The sequence below is a fragment of the Salvelinus alpinus genome, chromosome 24 (genome assembly GCF_045679555.1).
Source record: "Salvelinus alpinus chromosome 24, SLU_Salpinus.1, whole genome shotgun sequence".
NCBI classification, from domain to species: domain Eukaryota; kingdom Metazoa; phylum Chordata; class Actinopteri; order Salmoniformes; family Salmonidae; genus Salvelinus; species Salvelinus alpinus.
Window position 1 is genome coordinate 32,001,343 of NC_092109.1, and position 25,158 is coordinate 32,026,500.

The 25,158-nt window shown below is 38.7% G+C and overlaps 1 protein-coding gene across 1 annotated transcript in view; it reads left to right on the top strand.

Annotated features, from left to right (window-relative positions):
- Positions 1-450: 450 nt before the first annotated feature.
- Positions 451-25,158, top strand: part of zbtb20 (zinc finger and BTB domain containing 20) — a 37,212-nt gene continuing 12,504 nt past the window's right edge. Inside the window, exons 1-3 of the mRNA XM_071364548.1 lie at positions 451-646; positions 4,023-4,129; positions 23,828-24,013. The gene's annotated coding sequence lies outside the window, so the exon portion shown is untranslated. The remainder of the gene's footprint in view (positions 647-4,022; positions 4,130-23,827; positions 24,014-25,158) is intronic.

Below are 25,158 nucleotides of genomic sequence, written 5' to 3' on the forward strand. Positions count from 1 at the left end.
TAGACCAAGAGTCATAATTCCAATATAGGCCTGCTTCATTATATTTTCGGATAAAAGCTTGTAAGACGAAATGAACACTTGATGACTTCTATAACAATGATTTCCTTAGAGAACATTCTGCGAACAAGACATACATTCTGCATGGATGAGCATTTCAAGACCCAGAGAGCAGAATTTATTTAAGAAACTACAGCCTTCGGTTGTCCATATTGGATCAAACAACTTCCCCGTCTGCGTAGGAGGAACATTTACTATTTCAGAGCCCCAATGGAGCCAGTTTCACCGTCCCACCGCGCTCCGTAGAGAGGGTATACGACTCAATGATTGGGGCAAAACCACGCTGACCGATATATCTTCCAACCTACACCGCTCAAGAGATGGCTCTCTGTTCCAATCGTAAGTGAAAAGGCGTGCCTGTCCAAAATATTCAACGTATAGTTAAAAAATGGGTGGGTACATTTTAAACTCGTTTAGGTCCTCTATGAAGGTAGGCTGCAGCGTGTGTTTATTGATGAGATGAAAGAAGATGGAAGTGAGAAATGAAACAAAGTAAGGGAAAATATTAAAAAACTCGAAGCCTTGCCGGGGAAAAACCGGGGAAGCTGCGAAACGCTGTCGCCACTGGAGAACAAGCTTAGGACAGCAGGTAAGAAATAGGAAAAGTGAGGGAAGGGGCGGGTGTTAATAGTATCTATGTTAGGCTATTTATAAGAAGAGAAACGACAGTTATTCCCAATATATGAGATATACAAAACTTAATAGTAAGTGAAGCTTAGAACATAGCCTACGGAACATTTTCCGCTGAGTTCCATTGCCTCCATTTCTTGATTTCCCACCAAAATATACATCAGAATCAAAAACTTTATTTAATTCCAGAGGCTCATTGAATTAGAACTTAAATGCAGAATGACATATGCTATTGTGGGGTTTATTGATTGCAGACAGTCTAGTTTTACAATAGCCTGGTCCGTTTACATTGCACCCGACAAAAAAGACGCGCTGCACACTGTCATGACGTCCCAGGTTGTCATCTGTCATTATTCTCAACATCAATGCTTATTTCCTTAGTTTTACTCCTTCCGATTTTTGACAGAGATATGAATTGTGTTGACTCAGTTCTACTTCTGTCTGTTTGAAAACGTCATTATGAATGAGACGCCATGGTTAAAAATGGATGAGACAAGTGAGACAAAATAAGGATAATTTGCTCGAAACATCTGGAGTCCAGTGCAGGCGGTGTAGTAAGAAAAGCGGAATAAACACATTTATAATGGTATTTAATTTGTGAATGAAAAGGAGCGGGCATGCAATTTAAAACCACCATGTAACTCAGTCTGTTAGCTATTTTCTCGGACTATGCCCACATTTGCCCAACCTTTATCAAGTCAACACTTGTTGGCACGAAATAGAAGTAAAATTGCAATAAAACCCTCCAACCAATGTTTTGGCACACGCTGTACCAGAAGTTAAAATTAGGATGCATGGTGTCTGACATTTGTCAAATTAAATTATACATTAACATCTGCCTGACTCAGAAAGGTAGCCTACATTTTGAGCCAATATCCCGCTAAAAGTATAAAAGACAGTGCTGATTTAGTTCACCGATAAAAGAAAGATTGTCCATCTGCTCTGGATTTTGGTGCCATGTTTTACAAAATGAATGCCCTCTTTTATTGTCACGATCTGTGTTGCGCAATTCCAGCTAGGCTATATTAACGCACATGACCGTATAGGAAATTAGAAGAGGGACCATTTTAAAAATATTTTAATCTAGAAATAATATATGAGTAGTTTATAATCTACCTCTCACCATTTCACCCATAAATGTGGCCGATGAGAGACCGTCCGATTTGTATTATAAATGACAGCACACGGGTGCTTGAGACAGTGAATTTGTTCATCAAGAGGTTGTCTTATCCACTGAGATGTGGGCCTACCCCCGAAAACACAAACAGTTTTATTAGTTTTAACAATTTTAGTGACGGTTGATTAGACAGTTGATCACTTGGGCAAAACATCCTGTCCATCTCTCAAAGTTGTTGAGACTGTTGCCTCTGCGCGGCATGTGGATTTCAGCACCGGACTTGGTCATCAAGGTTAAGAGTATAGCCTATAAGAATGAAACGGCAGAGAAACGTCAATCTTCGAATCTTTTGAGGTGATTGCAAAAGATAGGACTCACACAGCACCGGTTAGGGAGTTGACAGCACATTTGAAACACTCACAGAGATGACCTTGGAGGCACGATTGACTCAGTATGAGCCCCCTCGGTAGGCCTATGTGTTGACTTGCTCAATATTAGACCAAACTCGGACTACACTATATGATCATATCTAACATCTAAAAAAAAATCGCTGAAATATCAGATTTTCCATAATGGTACAAATGTTGCAGGTTGAAGGTTTTTTGGGGTGAATAATAGGCTACTGTAGGGCTATATCACGTCGTCCATTATGTCAAACTTTATTGAATCAGTTAGAGATTGTTCACAATGTCCTTTTCGGATAATTACATTTTTAAGTAGAACTTGTTTCGTTCGGCTTGTATCCCATTCACCCCCTACTATTGAGTATTTTCTGTCCTATAGACTATATTTAATAGGATATAATAATACTTTATATAGCTTGATATACCGGTAACTCCACAACAGAAACTTTGCTTGGCACTGTGAGTTGTGACGGATGACCGGCCACACGTTTTGACCGCACATGTACACTGGCTGCTACTGACATGCGTGTGTTGCGTGTCGCATCTCCTCCTAAATACACGTCATTTGGTCGTTCTTGTGACGTCATAGACCACACCCAATGAACGTTAAATTGCGATCAGATATTTTGTGGATATATAAAAACAATTGGGCCCAGAAGTAACGTATCACTATGGCTGTTCAATTATTATTATTATTATTAATATTATTGAGGGTGCCATAAATTGCTGGTATGCAGTCTGTGCTTTCAGAGAGGTGTGAATTACTAAGCACCTATAACTCTGTGATTTTCATGAGGTTATATAGTTGACAGGTGTAACCTAAATCTTACACAAGCCTTTATAAAGTGAAAACATATTCAAAATTGTTTCATTGTTGTCTCATTGTTGGGCCTATACTGCATTGGAGGCCTAAGTCCTGCAAACTTTGGATAACAATCCCTTCACAGAATCCTGAAATTGGTATAGCCCTACATATGGCTAATAGGTCTTCACTAAATGATCACGTGAATCATAGGCTGTTTTCTATATACATCATGAAGAATAGTATCATGTATGCTGAACTATAGTATAGCAAACATGCATTGAGGTATCCTTTGTTTGAAATGCCTGTTGACAAGGAGCCTCAAGATACACATCTTGAGCTAAGATAAAACTCATAACTCAAATGTACATTATAAAGAATAATTGTACCCTCTACTTTTTCTGTATCATGATCCATTTTCCCTTTGATGGTGAGATGGAGAGATGCTATTTTATTTTAACTATTTTGGTTTGATATGGCAAGTTTGGACTGAAAACATCCACTATTGTAGTGATTTGAGGATGTGTGCAGAGTATGCTATGATGGATGAAATTGTAGTTGTTGTAATAAGTTCCAGTATGTTGAAGCATTGCAATTGAAGCCTGTTTGCTGGCACATTTAGGCCTATTCTTTAGAGAGAGTTTGGCATCCAACATCCATCTATGCTGTTCCGTTTCTGTTCAATCTGATTTTCATACAGAGTTCATTAATTGAACCACAACAGATAGTAAACAGGCCCAGTTGTCCCAATGTAATTGTAATAACAATAACAGTGTAACTACATGCACATCGTTACATAGTACCTACAACTATCACAACATATTTTCAGTTTGTGAAGGAATAACCTGTTTATTCTGGCTACAATTTAGAGAGGCTAGCAGAGTTGAAGGAGTTCGTTTGCAAACCAATGTCTTACAAGAACTCTTCATATGAGCAATCACAAAAAAAACTATTAAATGCAAGATGTCAAGCTTTGATTCATATAATAATTGATTCAGTATTTTGTCCATAGCGATAGTTCTGGATTGGCTCACGAAGGCACTGCCAGGACATCAAATGTGATCTGGGATGTCATTGCCATGTGGGGAGGTTTCGGAGGCATCCAGTTTAAATTGAAAGGTAAGCCATGTAGCCTATTTGTGCTAACAGAACAAAAGTATGATGAAAATGTAATGTTATACCCTTCAGATCTCAATGGTACCACGTGCTTGTTTGTGTGGTTAATTCCATAATCAAGCAATGGGTTCCAAATCTTGTTTAGAAATGGATTTGTTAATGGATTGTAACTATTACAAAGCTAGAGGAAAAATGTATTTGCAGTTTTAGTATGACTTCCTCTCCTCTTTTGCTCAAGCACATAGAAAGGTTTCAGCCTCTCAGTTTTCATAGTTCCAACGTCCAACCAACTTAGGCCTGATGTTCAATCAAAGCTGCCTCCTTGCAGAGAGTGTTCTGCAGGGTTAGCAAGCCCAGCTGTCAGCTCTCTGGCAACTGGTCACTCAAATATTGACATATTGAGATATTTGTAAATGGAGGACCCACTCTTATAGTGCCTCCCCTCCGCAGAACGCTGGGGCCTCCCCTTCTCTTCAGCACAGCAAGCCTTTAAACTGAAGACATAGAAAACCCTCAATTAGCTAAACAACAGCCGTGTTGTTCTCATTGGCTGAGTAAATCAGTAAATGTGAAACTGAGGCTCCCCGACACATTATGTAATGATATTTGAGCATTAGGCTATAATCAACTAAGAAACGTATAATCGTGTGTAATCTGGGGCACGGATGACAATATTGGTAATTTTTTTGAAAGCCCATTATAGGCCTTTCAGGAGCACGCTGTAAGATGTCATGCTGGAAATAGCTAATTTTAGTCCTGAAATATATCCTGACAATTTGAAGATGTGTCAAATTCAGTAACAAGTTTACATTACCATATCATGTCCTCTTAATGATACTTAAAATATATAATTTTATTTTGTCACATGCGCCCGAATACAACTGGTGAGGACTTTACAGTGAAATGCTTGATTACGAGCCCTTCCCAACAATGCAGAGTTTTAAAAAGAAAATAGTAACACAAGAAGAATAAAATAAAATACACGAGAATGGAGCTATATACAGGGAGTACCATATCAATGTGGAGCTATATACAGGGAGTACCATATCAATGTGGAGCTATATACAGGGAGTACCAGATTAATGTGGAGCTATATACAGTGAGTACCAGATCAATGTGGAGCTATATACAGGGAGTACCAGATTAATGTGGAGCTATATACAGGGAGTACCAGATTAATGTGGAGCTATATACAGGGAGTACCATATCAATGTGGAGCTATATACAGGGAGTACCAGATTAATGTGGAGCTATATACAGTGAGTACCAGATCAATGTGGAGCTATATACAGGGAGTACCAGATTAATGTGGAGCTATATACAGGGAGTACCAGATTAATGTGGAGCTATATACAGGGAGTACCATATCAATGTGGAGCTATATACAGGGAGTACCAGATCAATGTGGAGCTATATACAGGGAGTACCAGATTAATGTGGAGCTATATACAGGGAGTACCAGATCAATGTGGAGTACCAGATCAATGTGGAGCTATATACAGGGAGTACCAGATCAATGTGGAGCTATATACAGGGAGTACCATATCAATGTGGAGTACCAGATCAATGTGGAGCTATATACAGGGAGTACCATATCAATGTGGAGCAATATACAGGGAGTACCAGATCAATGTGGAGCTATATACAGGGAGTACCAGATTAATGTGGAGCTATATACAGGGAGTACCAGATCAATGTGGAGCTATATACAGGGAGTACCATATCAATGTGGAGCTATATACAGGGAGTACTCGAGATCAGATGTGGAGCATATATACAGGGTAAAGTGACCAGGTATCAGGATAGATGGTAGCTAATAATAACAGTGGAGTACCAGATTAATGCTGGAGCTATCATACAGTGTGATGTACCAGATCAATTGTTTTGGATGCTATATCTCACAGTTGGAGTGTACCTATGATCAAAATTGTGGACCGCTATATACTAGGTGAGTACGCAGACCTGCAATGTGGAGCAATATATCAGGGAGTACCATATTCAATGTGGACTGCTATATACAGGGAGTACCATATCAATGTGGAGCTATATACAGGGAGTACCAGATCAATGTGGAGCAATATACAGGGAGTACCATATCAATGTGGAGCTATATACAGGGAGTACCAGATCAATGTGGAGCTATATACAGGGAGTACCAGATCAATGTGGAGCTATATACAGGGAGTACCAGATCAATGTGGAGCTATATACAGGGAGTACCAGATCAATGTGGAGCAATATACAGGGAGTACCAGATCAATGTGGAGCTATATACAGGGAGTACCAGATCAATGTGGAGCTATATACAGGGAGTACCAGTACCAGATCAATGTGGAGCTATATACCGGGAGTACCAGATCAATGTGGAGCTATATACAGGGAGTACCAGATCAATGTGGAGCTATATACAGGGAGTACCAGATCAATGTGGAGCAATATACAGGGTGTACCATATCAATGTGGAGCTATATACAGGGAGTACCAGATCAATGTGGAGCAATATACAGGGAGTACCAGATCAATGTGGAGTACCATATCAATGTGGGGCTATATACAGGGAGTACCAGATCAATGTGGAGCTATATACAGGGAGTGCCAGATCAATGTGGAGCTATATACAGGGAGTACCATATCAATGTGGAGCTATATACAGGGAGTACCAGATCAATGTGGAGCTATATACAGGGAGTACCATATCAATGTGGAGCTATATACAGGGAGTACCATATCAATGTGGAGCTGTATACAGGGAGTACCAGATCAATGTGGAGCTATATACAGGGAGTACCAGATCAATGTGGAGCTATATACAGGGAGTACCATATCAATGTGGAGCTATATACAGGGAGTACCAGATCAATGTGGAGCTATATACAGGGAGTACCAAATCAACGTGGAGCTATATACAGGGAGTACCAGATCAATGTGGAGCTATATACAGGGAGTACCAGTACCAGATCAATGTGGAGCTATATACAGGGAGTACCAAATCAATGTGGAGCTATATACAGGGAGTACCAGATCAATGTGGAGCTATACACAGGGAGTACCAAATCAATGTGGAGCTATATACAGGGAGTACCAGATCAATGTGGAGCTATATACAGGGAGTACCAGTACCAGATCAATGTGGAGCTATATACAGGGAGTACCAAATCAATGTGGAGCTATATACAGGGAGTACCAGATCAATGTGGAGCTATATACAGGGGGTACCAGTGCCAGACCAATGTGGAGCAATATACAGGGAGTACCAGATCAATGTGGAGCTATATACAGGGAGTACCAGTACCAGATCAATGTGGAGCTATATACAGGGAGTACCAGATCAATGTGCAGAGGTACGAGGTATTTGAGGTAGATATGTACATGCGTTCAGGGTAAAGTGACTAGGCATCAGGATAGATAATAATAAGAGTCAAATAAAGAACAGAGTAGCAGCCCTTTGGAATATCAACATGTAAAGCGTAGCCTTTACCTAAAGTTCAAGCAGAGGAGGAAAAGTAAAATATTAAAATATTTTATTCAGTAGTAATTGTCTGAGCATATCCTCTATGAAATGAGTTAAGCTTAATAGTGCTATTTTCCCTAAATTGTGTGACACAGATTTCTCTCACAGGCCTAGCCTACATGCAGAAATGTTGCCGCTCTCTGCTACATAGAAGTTGGTGGACTTGTATTTTGACTGTTGGTATGATTTGTAATTATTTTAGCATGCCTAGTTTTGTATTTGTGGTTTAAAACTTTTGTACTTAGCGTATTGTAGTGTCATTGCCATTAGCAACCATTATTTGACTACTGCCAAGGACATATGCCTAGTAGGCCAAGGATGTAATAAGCATGTATCTACGTCATGTGAAAGTGTTGGAAAGAAAGTTGAGGGGTTTGTGCCTTCCATTGCTAAGTGTACTACAACCACTGCTATGGGAGTTACTCTATTTTCACTGGAAGAAGAGTTGTTAACACATGTTACTGATGGAAAATGTAGAGGAGGGTAAAACCACAACACTATTTGATCACTAGGCTTGATCATTTATTTGACAAAACTATTAAACGTCACAATAGTGACAAGCTTGTAGACTACCAAACTCTGGTAATTGACTGGTTAGTTGGCGTTCAAGCTATCTGAGCAGATTGCTGGCTGCTGTTAACATTCTTACCCTGTGACAGTCACTTAGGCGTCTAATCCTGACTTGAGAAATGGTCATATAACTCAAATAATACTTGAGATGGCAAATCCCAACTGGTTCATCAAGTATAGGTGAGACTTTGTTGAAAGGATTTCAGTTAGGCAATATTCTAGTTTATTTATTTGCCAGTACTCTGTCAGTCAGTTTTCTGTGCCAGATCTAAGGTGACTGCTTCTTAAAATGTACAGTGAATCGGCTTGATCGTCAGATAGATAGGGTGAATTCAACCAAACCCACACTGCAGCCAAGCCGCACCATAGAAAAGAACATTTCCTTTTTTATGTAATGTGATTTGTTAGACAATGTTTGATTAAAAAAACAAAAAATAAACATTATTATTCAAACCATGCATTTTCTCAGCACTCTCCCCCAAAATACCACAGTGGGGGTGTTATAGGATTGGCAAACATAGCACTAACACTTGTTAAAATATTTAGTGAACTTTAAGGTAGATTGTCATTTCTCTCATGTGAAGATCTAAGGACATTGTAACGTACAGCCATTTATTGTTTCAGAATCAATTTTAGCCTGTACGGTAGTGTCTCTGTACTTTCTTTGTCAAACTTATTGTGATGTGCTTGAATTCCTTAAACATGTATTTTATTTGGGCTAAAGACAGGGGCATGTAAATACTTTCAGCTCCATCTTACTCTTTAAACATACACAAGGGCTCAGGCATTTCACTGATGCCAAAAATGTATCTTGGTTTCTAATAGGGAAATTGTATGTTTGCCAAGGTGCATGTGTGTCCTTAGCTAACCCTTCTACCCATATGGTTTTCTACAAGTCATGGTTAGATCACTGTGTATTCAAAAGGGAAAGTATCTGGAGATGGTTTAAGAAAATAAATAAAATAGAGACTCTTCTGTAACTTTTTGTGGATAATGCCAGAGTAAGTTTATATTCTATTTGTTTACACCTAGGCCTCCTGAAAAGCCTTTTAGGCCCCATGCTAGTGAAAAACCCTCTTAGCATAGTGGCCAAAATTGTATGACGGACTAGCCTACAGCTCATTAAAAAAGGCACAGTGACATTGGTGTGCAGTGGAAAAACCTGAGACGTATTATCTACACAATGGCATTTGTGTTATAAAGCCAGAGTTGACCCACAAAAGTAAAGGCTATTAGGACTTTCCACACCTCATTGTTACTTTATTATTAATAGGGTAGCAATTACCTTTTTTGGAAATAGCTGACAGTCATATCTTTAGATGTTTTGTTTTACCCATGAAAACAGTTAGACCTTCTATTATTATGAAATCCTTTTTGTTTATGCACAAACAAATCTATCTTTTCCTAATGAGTATCCACTGAAGAAACAGACGGTCTCCGATTTATGCATTATTGTTCTTTACGAACACTTCCTGCATGAAATGGATCACGATTATCAAATTATACTGATCATAGACACTTTATAGAAGCTTGCTTCCCGGTATTATTTTTAGGAATGTGTGCTGACTGATTCAGACAATTTAACATCTAGGTAGCTAACATTTTAGGGAGATTTTGACAAGTGTGCTTTCTTGTAAGGGTAAGAGAGAACAGGTAACAATGGGGATATGGCCTAACGATCCAGACACACTGTTATTTTTCTTTCAAGTGAAACATGTTTGTTTCTAAGAATTTCTGGTCTCTACTTGCCTTTACATGTTTTATCAACTTGCATGTCAAGCACAGTAAAAGTAGATTGTCTTACGTGTTTAATCTCTTATCGATTGTTATGCTGCGTGGGATAATACATGGCAGTATGTTCATGCAAGCTATGGTGGCCTGCTGTAGGACATTTTACACTGAAAAGGACAATTACATTTAGCCCAAGGAAATATTTGGCATAATGACATATACAGTTCCTTCAGAAAGTACTCACACCACTTGACTTTTTCCACATTTTGTTGTGTTACAGCCTGAATTTAAAATTTATTACATTTAGATTTTTTGTCTCTAGTCTACACACAATAGTACATAATGTCAAAGTGGAATTATGTTTTTTGATTTTTTTGTTGTACAAATTAATAACAAATGAAAAGCTGAAATGTCTTGAGTCAATAAGTATTCAACCCCTTTATTATGGCAAGCCTTAATACGTTCAGGAGTAAACATTTTGATTATTGTGATTTTGCTATCCATTGTAAATGTTTGTGGTCTTATGTAACCAAATTGTATCTATGATCATATGTAATCCATTCATGCTTTTTATATGTTCTATTTATATCTGTAAATTAACCAATGAAATCAAGCCACACCCAGCCATGATTAAAGACACCTGTGTGTCCTTTGAAACGATATAAACTAGTGACCCGCAGTGTTTGTCATTCTACCCCGATGAAGACAGCTCGTCTGTTGAAACAGTAGTTATTAGGTTATTACATTTTTGCATCTGAGCTCCTAGAGTGTGCGCCTCTCCTTTTCTTTTTCAAGTGTTCTACTCCGCTAGCCAGCACCTTGCCTAAACAGGTGTGCGTTTCTTTTGCCTCCAGTAAAAATGTGCTTAACATGTCATGTAATAAGTTCGATGGACTCACTCTGTGTGCAATAATAGTTTTGAACATGATTTTTTTGAATGACTACCTCATCTCTGTATCCCACACATACAATTGTCTGTAAGGTCCCTCAGTCAAGCAGTGAGGCATGTTCCAATGCCTCACAAAGAAGGGGGACTACTGGTAGATGGGTAAAAAATAAAAAAAGCAGACATTGAATATCCTTTTGAGTATGGTGAAGTTTTTTAAATTATACTTTGGATGGTGCATCAATACACTCAGTCACTACAAAGATACAGGCGTCCTTCCTAACTCATTTGAGGAGGAAGGAGAGGAAGGAAACCGCTCAGGGATTTCACTATGAGGCCCATGGTGACTTTAAAACAGTTACATACTTTTAATGGCTGTGATAGGATAATACTGGGGATGGATCAACAACATGGTACTTACTCCACAATACTAACCTAAATGACAGAGTGAAAAGATGTAAGGCTGTGACACAACAAAATGTGGAATAAGGTGAGGGGTATGAATACTTTCTGAAGGTTTTATTTGGTCACTGACTATTTGTGTCTGCAACAGCCTTACACATTATCCAGTGGTTGTGCAAATTATATTTTTTTGCTACCTAGCCTAAATCACACTCAAATGTATTGTCATTAAATGTATTGATTTAAGAAATACAGTACATTTGACATGTCGTCTTGTGAAGATGATAGCAGCTAGGCTTTAACTATTTCATAATTTGGTTGTTGCGCTTTTCTTGACAGTTTCTGTTGATCAACGACAAAATATGTGTGTTCACGATTAGCCTACATACCTCTTTATATAATATAATTTAAACTTTATTTTACCAGGTTTGTCAAATTTGTCTTATTTAGGGACTTTTTAAGAGTCCCTCTGTCATTATAAATTGGTTTATGGTTTAATGGATTAGTAAACTTTTAGTACAACACTGTAGTCATCACAGATTATACAGTATGTTTGTTTCTTGATAGTTCACCCTTGCTATTAGCCTAAATCACGTTGCTATTTTCTGAAACAAGCCATGAGCTTCTGGCTCGTGGCTTCATTATTGTGAAATAGCTGGCTTTCTTAACAAGTTACCCTTGCAACACAGTTATTAATCTATGGGTCAAGTTTATAAAGACCTTATATTTTCAGATTGTCAGTATGCATCTACCCATTCTGGAATAACAGAAAACAATACCTTTGTTTCCTATATGACAAATACTTTATAAGTGTATGTTTGTGTATGTGTGTGTTTTTAAATTTTCTCTATCTCTGATGCAATGTGTAATTGGGACTAAACTTTTGTAGATCGTTACAGAAGCTGCATGAGAAACTGGCCAGCAGGCCATTGGCACCAAAGTAAGGCGAGATTTCATCTGCAAGCATAACAATTATAGAGAGGTCAAAGGTTATGAGAGCTAACAAGATACAGTGACACTGTATCTCTTTCATACAACATACCCGTCTTCAGAAGTCTATGTTGTGTATGGCTTTGGAGTGTGGTATGGTGTAAAGCAATGACATCGCGCTTTGAATGTAAAATCTATGATTGTTTTTTCAGATTCCTCATTACGTCCTATAGTACTAGTGATTACTGTTTCTCTTGAATATATATTTTCCTTTTTTTTCTCCTCCAAATTTAGCAGTTGCTATGGACACCTGCCATGCCTAAATAATAAGACTGTATTTGTGCAACTATCTGCTTCTGACTTAAAGTATTTTAAAGACTGTCCATGAATGGTCAAATGCTTCATCTTTTGAATGACTTTGTGAAACACCAAACCCAATAAAGTTAGCATATTGAAAGGCAACCAATCATGGGATTCAAACAACATCCTGATATTGACTGGTTTTACTAGTACTGTATGTAGTAAGCCTACTGCAAGATTAACTTGGTCAATGGTTTGAGAATAATTAATGGTTGAGCCTCAACTTTGTTTTGAGTTCCGATCTTAATTATTGTTAAGATATTCAAGACAATTGAGATATGCGTAAGTATTTATGACAAAACGTCATGAATGCGAATTAATTAATACTAGGAACAAAGTACAAGGGGTGTTATTGCCACCGGGGCCCGCCAATGTAACTGATAAACTGCTTACTGACTATACACTGTAACGTTACTGTAATGGGTTTACAACCGCCTTAGTTACATTAGCTATGTTGACAATGATGTTACTTTAGCTAATATGGTGACAATGATGTAGGCTGTGTGTAGCGGTTATGATATGGTTTGGCCTGTCATATACAGCTGATGCGAGAAGGAATACAATGTGGCTGCTATGAAAGTGAACTGTGTTTATGCGTGATCAGGGCTGTATGCTCTCAACCTGTGTGCACCAAGGTTGTAAACTTTCATTCATAGGCTAGGTTGTAGAAACTTCATGATGTGTAAAGGGAAAATGTGAGTATCATGTAGTAGCTTAAACCTATCGATGTTACATTGAACTGGGTGAATGGAATAATAGAAATATGCTGTAATAGAAATAAGGCCAATCTCATGAACAAAAAATGTTGTCCTTCCTTATTTTGAAAGGCACCGACTGCCACTGAGCTACCTCTATTTGAAGTATTTGAAAATATTTTCAAATAACTTTCTATAAATAGCCAAAACGATTTTCAAATACTTATTTCCAAATACTTATTTCAAATACCCCTAGGAGCAAACCGACCTGGGTTCAAATGCATGTAGTATTTAAATATTTATATTTGAAAATACACTTGTCTGTGTATTTAAGTATTTTCAAATATGCCAATACTTTCCAAGTGTATCTACAAATACAATCCAATATTCAACTACTTGTATTTTCAAAGAAGAAACAACTAAATACTTATACCAAAATGTCTATGAAATACCCTAAATAGTAATTGAACCCAAATCTGAATGTGGTTAATAAAATCCGATTTGGATATATTTTGCTGTTTTTGCAGCATGAAATTTAGATGTTGTCCATTTTGGGTGGTGTTTTTTTGTTGTTGTGCTAAATGCTAACTACCGTTTGGATAAGCTTGAAATCGATTGGTGGAAGTTGCACCCTTTTTTATGTATAATGCAGGTATTGGGGACGACAACCATACAAGCATTATTATCAGATTTTTACCCCAACGTAGTGTGAAATACACAAATAAACAGTAGCCTTAATGTAGGTACATTTTGATAGGTGGCAATGTGGAGATTCTGGGGAAGCCAGAGAGGAAGAGGCGAAGCAAGAGGGCTGACTTCACCCCAAAATCTTTCCATCATGAAAATAAACCGTTATCAAGTAGAAGTGGGGATTTTTTGGTATGCAGGTCAGTGGGAGAGTGTCAAAATCTGTCATCAGAAAATGTAATTGCTAATTTGCTACATGAAGCTTATTTGATCAAATAGAAGTTTTGACATTTTTAGGTTGCAACTTTGTGCCTGTTGTTGTGCCTGTTGTTCACATGCGAATTTGCCCTCTCATTGGCTAAAATATTCCCGCCACCTCCCGCCTGCTTTCTGCCTTTGCGGAAATTTATTCCAGTCACTTGTCAGTATATAGATGCTCATTTTGGTCGAACTCCGATCTAATCTATGTGCTTTTAAAGGAATAATTTACTACAATAGCCTATCTGTGTCACGTAATCATTTGAGTATTTTCAATATTTTCGATGAGTTCTGTACCTTTATCTTGTTTTTCTTGCAAACAGCCAACATTTGCATTGGTCATTGTTGGAAAAAACAGCAAAATCAGCTATTATCTACCAAATTTTAGCAAATTAACCATACAGTAATGGTGGATTGGAGACTGTAATTACGGAAAATAATTCAGCAATACAGACTTATCCGCTTCCGGGTGTAATTTTAAGTTATTAAGTTATTCATAGGACTTCATTGTGTTGAAGTACTTTTGAAGTCTGAATGATTTTGGATCAATGAGATTGACAATAACAGTGAGTTAGCCAGCTAGCTGAGGTTGGTTAATTAATTATCTATCTTATCATGAAACGTCACGACTTGTAAACTAGGAGCACAAAGATGATACCAGATTCTCCCACTTGTATTTCCGACTTGGAAGCTCACGTGAACAGTTTTTCAACGTCAGACTGGTAATCCGATAATTCCGATAGCACATGAATGCAGCAATATATCCATCGCAAGTAAGAGCATTCAAATTAAATGTACAGCAGCCCTGTTCACATACCTCATGTAGCCTACTACGTAGCTTGGTCTAGTAATCTTTGTGCTGGGAATTAGTCCAATGGTGGAAAAAGTAACCAATTGTTATATTTGAGTAAAAGTATAAATCATTTCAAATTCCTTGTATTAAGCAAACCAGGCGGCATCCTTTTATTTTTAATTGACGGATAGCCAGGGGCATGGTCCAACAATCAGACATCATTTACAAACAAAGCTTGTGTTTAGTGAGTCCACCAGATCAGAGGCAGTAGGGATGACCAGGGATGTTCTCTTGATAAATGTGTGAATTAGACAATTTTCCTGTCCTGCTAAGTATTCAAAATGTAACGAGTTCTTTTGGGTGTCAGGTCAAATTAGTGGAGTAAAAAGTACATCATTTTCTTTAGGAATGTGGTGAAGTAAAAATTGTCAAAAATATAAATAGTAAAGTACAGATACCCCCAAAAACTACTTAAATATAACTTTAAAGTATTTTTACTTAAGTACTTTACACCACTGAATTAGTCCTATTCAATAGTGGGGTTGGCATGTGGAGGAACAAGTTGATCAAGAAGAACGCTTACGTCCACTTTGTGCTTGAGTAGCAAGTCACATTGGGCTCCCTAGTGGCGCAGCGGTCTAAGGCACTGCATCTCAGTGTTAGAGGCGTCACTACAGACCCTGGTTCAGTTCCAGGCTGTATCACAATTGGACCAGCATCGTCCAGGTTAGGATTTGGCGGGGGAGGCTGTCATTGTAAATAAGGATTTGTTCTTAACTGACTTGCCTAGTTAAATAAAAAATGTGGCTACACTGCCCCCTGGTTTGACATCACTACTGAAGTCTTTTAATATGGCCATTCAAACAAACTACTCTTTACCTTTGTTATCTCAAGATCATGGGAAACTGTGTCCATGTGGTGATCAGGAGATAAGTTTCTCATTATCTCAAAAATATATTTTGTTTCAACGACCTTTAAAGACTTATGTACGTTAAACATTTTGGGATGCACATTTATTAACACAAACATGCACCCAAGCGGGGTGGGCTCTTGTGTGGCTATGTCGAAGACACTCATTACTAAGACGCTGGATTGTTAGCATTTCCCATACGAAAACATGTCACACTTTGTCACACTTAGTTATGCTAATACTAGCAGGGCATGTACAATTGTACCGGATAGCTACGAAAGTGCCATAGACAAAGAAGAATAGCCTTAGCTAAGCAGCTGCATTATGTGCACAGGGGTTTCCCCCACTCTGAACGTTGGTATCCATGCACCTGTCAGGATCTCGGTTGAATACTTATTGAATACTTATTGACTCACGACTTTTCAGCTTTTAATTTGTAATTAATTTGTAGAAATTTGGAAGAACATAATTCCACTTTGACATTATGGGGTATTGTGTGTATGCCAGTGACAAAAAAAATCTCAACGTAATCCATTTTAAATTCAGGCTGTAACACAACAAAATGTGGAAAAAGTCAAGGGTTGTGAATACTTTCTGAAAGCACTGTATGTCACAACCAAATGGGACCTTTAATTTAAGGCAACATCTCTTCTAATGTATGTTATAGATTGATGCATAATGTAACTTCTCAGTAGTGCTTTCATTTCTGAGATGCTATGGCAATAGCTTTCTACAATGTTTGGTGAGTTCCTAACCTAACATTTTGTTGTAATTTTAGTCAGTCATATCAACAGCCTCACCCTGCCTTCGTTTGGTAATCTGAGGGATGGACCAGGGACATGTAACCGCTGTGACATTCATAGATATGCATGGATTGACAGTGCTAATGATAATTTTTAAACAATTTTTGAAGCTATACATTGTTTTCAAAGACTCAAATGACCAAAGAACATTAACAATTGAGTAAGATGACCTTAGATTAGAACATTACCTAACCCTCAGGGGTCGGGCGGGGGCAATCATTACCTAACCCTCAGGGGTTGGGCGGGGGCAATCATTACCGAACCCTCTTTTTGTTGGGGGCGGGGGCGGCAATCATCTCATTTATCATTTATGAAATCATTCTCATGTTTTGAGTGGTGGTATTGCTTTGACTTAAATGGCCTGTAGTATTGGCACGTACTGTACCAATTACTATACCTTTATAAACATGCCAATCGTGTATGTTTCAACTTCGTTTTGGCCAACACGTTATTAAAATTAGAAACATTTGTAAGGAATGTTAGACTACACAGCACATCGCTACAATGTGGCCTTATTTGGGGGTATTTTTATATATTTGAAGCTGTGTGTAGGTGTTTTGTTAATGTTGCTTGATGGATTTTCTGACATCAGAGTTCATATGCAGACCAAAGGTTAATCAATTAAAAGCTGAGATTGAGTTGTTGTTTTCCAGTATGGGTGCATTGAGTGTATTATCAGGTCATTTTCATGTTTATAGTTAATAGCACAAGGGCTTGATTTTAAACCACTCAACTGTAGTAAGAGATGTAGTACTGTATATTGCTCATTAATTTAATTAGCCAACAGAATGTTGTTGGGAGAGAACTGAACATTCAATTGCCAATAATTTATTCAGATCAGAGTGGCATTTGCAGTATTGTTCAGATGTGGTATACAAATTGTTCAGATGTGGTATACAAATTGGTGCAATGTAGCTCCCTGCGGTGAATTAATAGATGTAGACCTATGTGTATTTTGTTATTCAAGTTATTCAAATAATTTTGGAATGTATGTGAAATTATAGAAAGGCTGTGATGAAACAATAAGCCTGCTGCTACTGGGTTTGACCTCTGTCAAACTGTACCTCAGTGACAGCAACAATAATGTAACAGAAAAAAAAATTACGTCTAAATCACATTTGCTACTCTTATGACATTTGTGACTATAATTATTTCATCTGGTGTGAAAAAGTTTTTTGGGGCAATTTCGTCAGTGTTCAAATACTTACCCTACCATTCATAAGTGTTGAAAGCTGACCCATTTTTTTATGCTTAATTTTTGGCAGTAGAAATAACAATTGTGATGAAATGATGGTTGAACCAGATTGTTTTTACAGATTTGATCGATTTCCTTTTACTTTACAGTTATTGATAGTATTCATGTGCCACAACAAAAAGTAGCAAAACACTGCATGCTGCGTTAATGTCTGTTTGCTGTTAACACTAAATAGAATCAGAATAGGCCAGAATATCCTTCTGAATGGTACAGTATGCACAACACAATACACATCACAGATTATTCATCGCCCAAGGAAACAAATGGGTTGGTTCATTTCCATTAAAATCCCTCTGTAGGCTCACATGTATCAAGGAGAAAATATATGCTTGTGGTGTGTATTGTAAGTCACATTTGCATATTCAAGATGTATATTATTCACATGGCTAACATCGTCTCCTTTCACAAACCCGCCTCTCATCTCTGTCCTCAACCCCATCCCGCACCCCCACCTTCTTTTCATTTTCCCCCTAGATTAAACTGATTTCCAAATTTGGCGCAGTATTCTTCATGAGGTTGCCAACTAATTAAGGCAGGCTAGGCAGCTCTGATTAACCTGAAGTCAGACTGGTGATGCTGCTCTCTTCCCTTCTCTCCTCCTTTTTTTTCTCCTGTGGTCTTTGTTGTGGCAGCAGGGCATGGCACTGGCAGTCTGGAGCATTGTGTCTGATTTCTAGCAGACGAACTGACCTCTGGGGACTTATTGACAGCTAACTCTACAGAGAGGGACACAGTGCAGTGCAGGGAGAGAGAGCGAGAGAAAGAGAAAGGGAGAGCTGTGGAAAGGCTTGGGGAAGATCAATATCAGACACATAAATGCATTATAATAGTATAGTTTGATTCCCTCTGAACAGGGATGAAAATACAAAATGATACAGATTTGGCAGAGGCATAAGTAGTGGAAGAAAATGGCTGCCTCCAAAAAGGATCTAATTAATTTTGAAGGATCATCATCAGCCCCTTTCGTCCAAGGCAGGGGAGGGAGGAGGGAGACCCCTGGACTGATTAGCATTCACTGCAGGTAGGAGCTGGCTGCTGCTCACCCACTGTGTCACAGCTAAAATGGAATCACTGTTGTGAGTGGCAGTCTGGGCAGCAGAAGTCTGCTTCCCTTAGTCTGCTCCTTTGTGCCCCTATTCACCTCACTTCAACGCTCAGGCAGGTGGATTTACATGTCTAGATTGCAACTGAGACCAGGGAGGAAGTAAATATGCTTGTGTTGTCTAAAACTGGCCCTGGAGAGGCCTTTGTCATCAGGTTACCATGGAATGACACTAACCTGACGTTAACACACTAATTAACTTGCATTCACTGGCTTTTGTAAACTAGTGAAATTTCCCTCTTGATTTCAGCACTTTGTGACACTTTTAAAAAATAACTAGAAAAAGGCCCCTTAATGTTCTTTCTATTATTTTTTTTAGAAGTGAGTGAGAGAGTGCATACTGTGCGTGTATGTGTGTGTGTGATGAATGGTACATCTCTATGGTGTTCTTTATTATAGAATGTACTATTGTACTTGAATTCAAATTCTATAGGAATAGGTCTGACATTTAGTTGCTCAGTGTTGGGCAATGGGCATACTGTATAGGCAGTGTACGCACATAGAAGGTTAACCAGTGACTACGGTCCTGGCAAGTGTGCTTACACATTAAACTTTATCAGGGGACCGCAAGGGTAGCTGCTGGGATCTTATTGTGATTGTATGGATTATTAGGGGTCAGAAGACAATTTAGGGTGTTGCTTTGGTTTGTTCCAGCTGTTGCCACGCAACACTCAAAATCTTTTCAGTTGCATAGCAATTAGGGGTGTGAACATTTAAACGTTTAAATGGAGTTGGGATCCTTAACGTTAAGAAAAATCCCTAACCGAAAAACAATGTTTTTTCCCCCACATAATTAAAATCACAGTGCAGTTATCACAAAACATGATTTTCCGTGCTATAGCCTAACTAGACTATATGGCTATAAAGGCCTGGGGAAAGTTGTCTAATTTAGATAAAACCAGAGAGGAAGAGGCAAACTTTAAGCTACTTTGGTGAATTTGCGAGGCATGCAATACAATTAAGACATTGCGAGATGCATATTACCAAGACATATGCACACGGTTCTGTCTGCCCCTCCTCTCTCTCCCTCATGCTGGCCAGCCTGCTCTTTCTTTTCGTGAATGACACTAGTGTGTGTTCAGTCTTCGGTCTGTTGCGTGTAGAAAATCCTAGCTTAGGCTATTCATGAACTGATACAGTATATTCGGGCCAGTCTAGCGAGCACGGTGTAGGCTACTCTTCGTTGCAGAGTGGGTGGGGGTGTTTTTGTCTCATAATATGAAATTACAGTAGGCTACCGGTATACTGTAGCCTGTATCAATTACCCTTTTCAGATATAATGGTATGTGGCCCCTTGAAAGCGCCCCGGCTACGGCATGTTTGCTTGCCTGTTAGGGCAGGCAACACTACGGCTTCTTAAACGCTGACACAAAACCTTCTCTGGAGACATGAACGGCATTTTACCTGTAAAGTAACGCTGCTTCTGAAGCGGGACTAACTTTCATCACTAAGCGACCAGACCTGTCAATCCTAGCCTGCCTGCTGCCTGAGCACAGACCACTCTTTCCTAAAAAAGTACTTTAAAGTTACCATAACTTACCATAAAGAAAACATAAACAACACAGCTGAACATCAATCAGCAACATTTATTGTTGTCAGGGAAACAATAGAACATTATATGCCAGGGCAGAATTCTACTCTCTGAAAAGATACAGATGCTTCTGATGCTGCACTTTTTGAAATTGTCTTAAAAGTGATCAATTATTGACATGCTACTGTAGCAGTGTTCCATGTCTGTAAAGGGTTGTGGTAGATATAACTTCATTGCCCAGCACTAGTGGTCTTACATACGTAATAGGACCATTATTCTGCATTGTGAATTGATGTGGAATTGTATGTTTTTTTCTTATGGTTTTAAAAGAAACCCAATACAAAAATTGCAGTTTAAACGTTAAGAAAAATGGTCCACTTGTTACATCCCTAATAGCAATGGCTTCAGACTTAGTTCTTAGCATCATTGGAAGGTGTTTTGCAAAGTCCCTATATTAAAATAATATGGCTGGTGGTGTAGTTGGTGAGGCTAACCAAGGCTTGTTTCTGTTGAGCTGTTTGACCTAAAACCACAGCAGTGGCTCGTTATGGAAACATGGTGCCATTTTGTCCAATATGGAAAACAAACAGCAACACATGCTTATAGCTATATTTACTGTGCCTCAAACTATAATTCGATAAAACAATAGAGAAACAAAAATGATTCATGGCGGGGAACACAACTATTGGCATAGTATGTCAATCTTCTGTGGTGTAACCACAGGCATTTGGTTGTTAGGAAACAGGTTGAAGAGGTCCACATTTCTTTATTTTACCTTTATTTTAACAGGGAGTCCCATTGAAACTAAGAATCTCTTTCGCAATGGAGCACTGCATGTATCCAGGTAAAACTTTTTGGTTCCAGGTAGAACCCATATGGGTTCCATGTACTGTATAACCCTTTCCACAGAGGTTTCTACATGGAGCCTAAAAGGTTTATCATATGTGGACAGCAGAAGAAACGTTTTGGAACCCTGGTTGTACGTTACATTGTGTTTTCTTAGTTTATGATATTTTGTTTTTCCAAAGGTTGTATTTGACTGCTTCTGTGCATCTACAGATGTAGGATCTTAATTTGATCACCCTGTTGCAGGATAACTTTCCTATCAACCCCTACAACCCCTCCTGCTGTAGCATACTGGCTCAAATTAAGATCCTACATCTATACAAAGCAGTTTAATTACATTAATCTGGCTGGTCTGCCAGAGGCATAGGCCTACTAATACAATGGAAAGTATGCAAGGATAAATAAAGCCCTTTTTAGAAAAATAAATATCTATGCTCAGAGCAGACTGGGAAAGATAACCAAAAGCAGAGAATAAATCTGATGAATAGATAAATGACATAAAGCATTTATGGAGACAATTCAGTATTCATTACCGTCACATGCTATGTCTTGTTTGTCTGTTGCAGTCATTACCTTTTGATTAGTCGCTCTTAAAGTTAATACAAGTTGTTTTACTTGATGCCAGTACATTTTCCCAGAGTCAAATATTTTAAAGGTTCCTTGGAATGATTAAAATGGTTGTTGGTTACCCTCTCTACTAATGTTTACAGTTTAATCAAGCTTAGTGCTTTAACCAAGGAAAAGTCGCTTCAGCAACAGCTAATGGGGATCCGAATAAAATACCAAATACATGATATTCCTACAGTATAGTGTATGATCATATTCATGAAGATCATTCAGTAAATAGATTGCAATAGATGAAAGACACATGGCAAGACAAGGGAAGACAAAAAAAATAGGAAGACATTTGTTTGTATTGTACTATAGGCACTGTCCACCATCAAAAAGAGGAAACCACAATGCAACGGTTCAAAGCAAATATGGGTATTTATCCTTTAGGAAATTTCATGATATAATCAGATTTATTTGAATTTGATATATGGAAATTTCCTCCATTTTGTGAACAGTTGTGAGGACCTACAGTACAAACCTGGGGATGCTCACATCGTCTACAGTTGGCCTTTTACAGTTTATAGCCATGCACACATATGTATGGCTTAGAGTCTCTGTAAACCTGAGAATCACACCCTGGGTGTAGTTATATGCCTTTTTGTGTTTCTTCAAGAATGTTTGGACACACCTACCTCATTCCAGGGTTTTTCTTTATTTTTACTATTTTCTACATTGTAGAATAATAGTGAAGACATCAAAACTATGAAATAACACATATGGAATCATGTAGTAACCAAAAATGTGTTAAACAAATCAAAATATGTTTTATAATACATTTGACTACAGAGCCGGGTTCGATCCCAGGCTGTGTCGCAGCCGGCCACGACCGGAAGACCCATGAGGTGGCACATAATGGCCCAGCGTTGTCCGGGTTAGGGGAGGGTTTGGCCTGCCAGGATGTCCTTGTCCCATCACACTCTAGCGACTCCTTGTGGCGGGCCAGGCGCATGCATGCTGACTTCGGTCGCCAGGTGTACGGTGTTTCCTCCGACACATTGATGCGACTGGCTTCCGGGTTAAGCGAGCAGTGTGTCAAGAAGCAGTGCGGCTTGGCGGGGTCGTGTTTCGGAGGACGCATGGCTCTCGACCTTCGCCTCTCATGAGTCCGTACGGGAGTTGCAGTGATGGGACAAGACTGTAACTACCAATTGGATATTGCGAAATTGGGGAGAAAAAGGAGTAAAAATAAATAAACATACATTTGAAATCACATTCAGTACTGCCTTGGCACACACATATATACACACACACACACTGTTGGAGTCCTTTGTATTGGAGAACAATCCTTTCGCCATTGTTGCAACCTTTTATTCAAATAAATCAAGCTCCTGAGTCCTCTAGGCCCTCTCAAGGCATGTTGTAGAATTTCCTGGTCTCTCTCAATGCTTTTCTGATAAATCTATGAGATCTTGAACATATGTATATAGCCTTTGACCTTTGTACTTTTATTCAGAACGGGAAAATATGATACAGTATGAGGAGTATAATATCTTTGTGGGTAAATCAGACTGGAATGTGGAAGGATCTCCTTTGCAGGGTGTGGTTCACTGACCAGTAGTTTAGATAACGACTGAAAAGAGATTTGGCCCTGTGACCATATGATTTCTAACCTTGACATATAATTGGCGGTCAAATGTCCACTAGAGTAAACTGCCTTAAATTGGTCTAGAAGGTCCACTCACTCTTTACCTTGGAGTTAAATTATAACACATCCAGATTGCATTGCTCACTTCATTATCTATGTATGAAGGTTAGACACCTACACATTTCTTTCTCAGAATGAACATGTTGATTTATGAATTCTCTCTTTTTCCCCCAGGGTGGTATTGAAGAGACCACTGTGGCCCTGTGGCAGAGCGACCTATGATAGTGGCAGCAGAGAGGACTGAAGGGACAGCCTAGGACTGGTCTTTCCATAGTCACCTTCACCAGCAACCTGTAGCAGTGTGCCCTGTGCCTCATCACCAGCCTCACACACATCTTCCCAACAAAGAGTCATCTGACTGTGAGTATATTTCTGTGGTTGGTCAGTTGGTCGGTCAGTTGGTCAGTCTGTCGGTAGTTAGGCTACTTTGGCCCCGGTATCTCTAGCTACATGGGTGTGTTTGTCATTTATTAACAGACATTCAATATGGTTTTATAAATATATACCGAAGCTGTCCTGCTGTCACGGCATGTTGCAGTCATCCCATTTTTCTCTTTCTGATTGTATTAAGCCTAATGGCTGTGATTAGAGGATGTTTGTTTTAATTTTTTTTCTTTCAGTTTTTATATATTATAATGCTTTCGATCAATTGGGTTCCCAAGAGTAAATAAAACTAAATGGTGCTCATTAGTTCTTCCCTTGGTTTTGATAGCAAGTCTTATATAAAACATTAAAGTAAATAGACATACTGTAGATTCAAGGCTTTTATTTTCTCTGGCAGATGGTCAAAGGTAATCACTTGACCTAAAAGCAAGGCATGGCCATGAATATACATTATACATTATCTAGGAAGATCGTGATGATTGTGTTTAACATTAAAGGGAAGATTGCAGAATTAGGTTGCTGTTAAACATTCGGATTGATTTCATCCTTCCAACTAAAAGTCCCAGTACGACATATCACTTTACATTTTGTATTTTGAGAGAAATTTATATTTTATCCGAATTTGACCGAGGTCATGTCGGAAAAGCGTTCGGAAAAGTGACTTTAAGAGAAGGACACAAGTGAATACATAGCAGGAGTGAAGCCACTGTCCACATAAGACGGTAAGGACCCCCATCGTACCAAGTCCAGCATTTCTCATACTGTTACACAAAATCAAGATAAACCTTTACCATCATAGTAGACATTGAAAGTCTATAACCAAACTGGCTAAAACTGTTGGCCAATGGTAGCTATAGCTAGCCACATGCTAACCTGAGTGCTAACGTTACTAGCAGCAGTAACAGTAAATCCAGGTATAATGGCTAACACAAACATTGGCTACCATGATATCCTGCAAGTTATATCGGCCAAGAAAGATCAGGCAGTTCAGCTAAAATAAAGACCTACCTTGAAATAAATAATGACGTTAATCCGATTGGTATTTGACCATTCATTTCTGCAAAACGTACAGTGTTGATGGGGTTGTTGTAGCTTGCTAGCTAGCTAGCTAGCTAGTTAGC